This window comes from Triticum urartu, chromosome 5A, assembly GCF_056163025.1.
Source record: "Triticum urartu cultivar PI428250 chromosome 5A, HENAU_Tu73, whole genome shotgun sequence".
Taxonomy (NCBI): domain Eukaryota; kingdom Viridiplantae; phylum Streptophyta; class Magnoliopsida; order Poales; family Poaceae; genus Triticum; species Triticum urartu.
This window is the reverse complement of record NC_141877.1, coordinates 674,118,661-674,122,593: the sequence shown is the minus strand read 5'-3', so window position 1 is coordinate 674,122,593 and position 3,933 is coordinate 674,118,661.

Below are 3,933 nucleotides of genomic sequence, written 5' to 3'. Positions count from 1 at the left end.
GATAAATAAAAAAGATAGAAAAGTAAAGAAAAGGGGAAAGTTCATGATATTAGTTCAGGGTCGCGTACAATAGATGGCACATGGGCCAACCCAGCAATTTCTACAGTGTGAGACGTGCGGCTGCAACATAAACGTCCGGCTTTGATTTAAATATATATACGTGTTTAAACATCTTTGCTAAGCTACATGAACTTTTCTTATATACATGAAATTTTTATAAAATTTCTTATTTCAAAACTTAGAATATGTCTAAAATAAATTTACAGCAACCTCTGTAAAATAAAACTATTTATGGTTGGTAGAGAATCTCCATTGTTTATTTAAAAATACGACCATGATGAATTAAAATATTTTTGTCACGTTTTCAGAAAACATTCGTCCCGTATCTGTAAAATATCTTTACTGTATTTAAAATGTTTATCATGTGATCCAGAAATTGTTTATTCTTTATTGAAAACAATTTCACCTTCGATTTTAAAATTTTACTTGTTGTTTAGAAATCATCTTTTTTAAGAAAAAATGCTCATACATTTGGAAAATTTCATGTAATTTTTAAATTTGTTTACACATTTGAAATAAAATGTTGTATATTCTCAAAATATTCTTTGCGCATTTAAAAGAAGTATGTTTCTACTTTAAATACATGTTTACACTTTGTGGAAGAGATATTCACGGTGTTAAAGAAAAATAGTCCTGCAATTGTAGGAAAATTTTCACATGTCTAAGATACATTTCATGCAACTTTAAATAATTGTCATTTCCTCCAGACAACAAAGAAAAAGCGAAACATATCTGAAGTTGTAATATATACAGAAATTAAAGAAGGAAAGAGTGAAAAACACAAAAAGAAGACTAAATGAAAAATAGGAAAAACAAAAATAATAAAAGTATATAAGAAAAGAAAAAAAAATAGAAGAAAATCGAACACATTACTATCAGCACCGCACAAAGACACAAATAACAGAAATCACTCAAAACACTACTAAGGAAAAACCCCTTGTCACTCGAAGCTGGGAGGGAAAACCGCCGATTGATACGTCTCCGACGTATCTATAATTTTTGATTGTTCCATGCTGTTATATTATCATTCTTGGATATTAATAATAATTTTATAACCATTTTATATCATTTTTTGGGACTGGCCTATTGACATAGTGCCAAGTGCCAGTTGTTGTTTTTTACTTGTTTTTTTACATCCCAGAAAATCAATATCAAACGGAGTCCAAATGCAGCGAAACTTTTTGTGGATTTTTTGGGACCAGAAGACACCAGATGGGCCAGAGAAGCACCTGGGGGGGGGGGGGGTGCCCCGAGGGGGGCACAACCCACCAGGGCGCGCTTGGGCCCCCAGGCACGCCCAGGTGGGTCGTGCCCACCTCGGTGGCCTCCCGCACCGCATTTTCACTCTATAAATACCCCAATATTCCAGAAACCATAGGGGAGTCGACGAAAATCAATTCCAGCCGCCGCAAGTTCCAGAACCACCAGATCCAATCTAGACACCATCACGGAGGGATTCATCATCCTCATTGGTGCCTCTCCGATGATGCGTGAGTAGTTCATTGTAGACCTACGGGTCCGTAGTTAGTAGCTAGATGGCTTCCTCTCTCTCTCTCTCTCTCTATTTTGATTCTCAATACAATGGTCTCTTGGAGATATATTTGATGTAACTCTTTTTGCGGTGTGTTTGTTGGGATCCGTTGAACTTTGAGTTTATGATCAGATCTATGTTTTTATCCATGAAAGTTATTTGAGTCTTCTGATCTCTTATATGCATGATTACTTATAGCCTCGTATTTCTTCTTCCAATATTTGTTTTAGTTGCCATGGGAAGAGGTGCCTTGTGATGGGTTCGATCTTACGGTGCTTGATCCCAGTGACATAATAGGAACTGACATGTATGTATCATTGCTATTAAGGATAACAAGATGGGGTATATTTCTACATAAATAGATCTTGTCTACATCATGTCATCGTTCTTATTGCATTACTCCGTTTCTCCATGAACTTAATACACTAGATGCATGCTGGATAGAGGTCGATGTGTGGATTAATAGTAGTAGATGTAGGCAGGAGTCGGTCTACTAATCTTGGACGTGATGCCTATATAATGATCATTGCTTGGATATCGTCATGATTATTTTAAGTTCTATCAATTGCCCAACAGTAATTTGTTTACCCAACGTATGCTATTTTTCTCGAGAGAAGCCACTAGTGAAATCTACGCCCCCCGGGTCTCTTCTTTATTATATTTTCCTTCACGATCTATCTTTATTTGCTTTTATTTTCAGATCTATTAAGCCAAAAATACAAAAATACCTTGCTATAATTTTTATTTATTTATTTTATCTCGTGTTCTCATGAGATCTATTTATCCAATCTAGTACAATTTTACCTAACTTTTTACATGTGAGGGATTGGCAACCCCTCTCTTACGTCGGGTTGCAAGTATTTGTTCTTTGTGTGCATGAGCTGTTTACATGGTGTCGCGTGGTTCTCCTACTGGTTCGATAACCTTGGTCTCATCAGTGAGGGAAATACCTACCATAGCTGTGTTGCATCATCCCTTCCTCTTTGAGGAAATACTGACGTAGTCCAAGCCGCATCACTGGTCACCCGGTTTAATGGGCCAGTCGATATGCGGGACACTTTAAGTGAGCACTATCTATGGTCAATGCGGACAAGAAATAGTAATAGAGAGATTTCATACCGTCGAGTTCAACCAGGTTGATAGCCTGGTTGGAAGGTATATGTTGACACAAGCAAACCAGACACGGGTATGTTTTTGTTTATTTTTCTTTCCCTCGCACATGACTTTACTGTTTCATTGGTTACACTAGAGAGCAATGACTACATGACCACATTCTTTTTACTATTTTCTTGTTTTACCAATTGTAGTACATAATTTAATGTCATTCCTTGTATGATATTTTTTGATCTAAGTTTTATTATGACCTTTTGCCAACCAATTCAACTCTTTCTATATGATGTGTACTTTTGTGCTTCTTATCTTCTCCTTTCTTTTGATGTGTCATAGTTAGATTAATTTATTATTTTTTTGGGTTTAACTCTTTCATTCTAATTTCTTAGATTTTATAACTATTTTTAGTCAAATAGTAATTTTGAACTCTTCCACTATTTTTACTTCCCCCTTTCCATGTGTCCTTCTAAACTGTCCTATGTTAGTGTTATTCGTTCAAAAAATAGTCACTATTATCCACCCTAAATCTATGTCTAATACGATAGTTTGATGCACCATTAGTTAATGCTTTTATGTGATTAATATTTTTTCTAAATCCAAGCCTAATAGATTAGACATAATGTAAATTTATAATATTTTTATTCTGGCTTGAAGTGCTTAAACGCATTTTAAAAAGGGTTTTTATCATTTATGCCACTAGTTGTGTCCTACTACGTAGTTTTGCCACCAAGAATTTCAGCTGATAAAAAATGTCGGCGCTCCGTTTGGCGCATGCTCAAAGATGCTACTAGACGCCATTAATGTCAGCTCAAAGCCCGTTTACCATGTTATGTGACCAAAATACTAACGGACCCACATGTCGGCTCTCCCTCTATCTCATAATGATAATGTGTGGTTCCCACTCGATCCCCAAAAGCGTTCTTGTTTTCCTGTAAAATTATTTACTTGTTTACTCGTGACACATGAGGCCCACACTTATCATTGTGAGATGGAGGGAGGTGACATGTGGTCTAGGGGTATTTTGGTCATATAACATGGTCAACTGGTTTGACCTCACAAGGTGTATAATGACATTTTTAGCAAGCATCTTTGGTAATGATGGTATTTTTGAGCAATTATAAATTCTAGTGGCAAAACCGAGTAGTGGGAAACAACTAGTGGCATGAATGATAGAAATCCCAAACATAAATATTGCTTGATTCTATGATTAGTTTGATATTTTCATGAAGAAA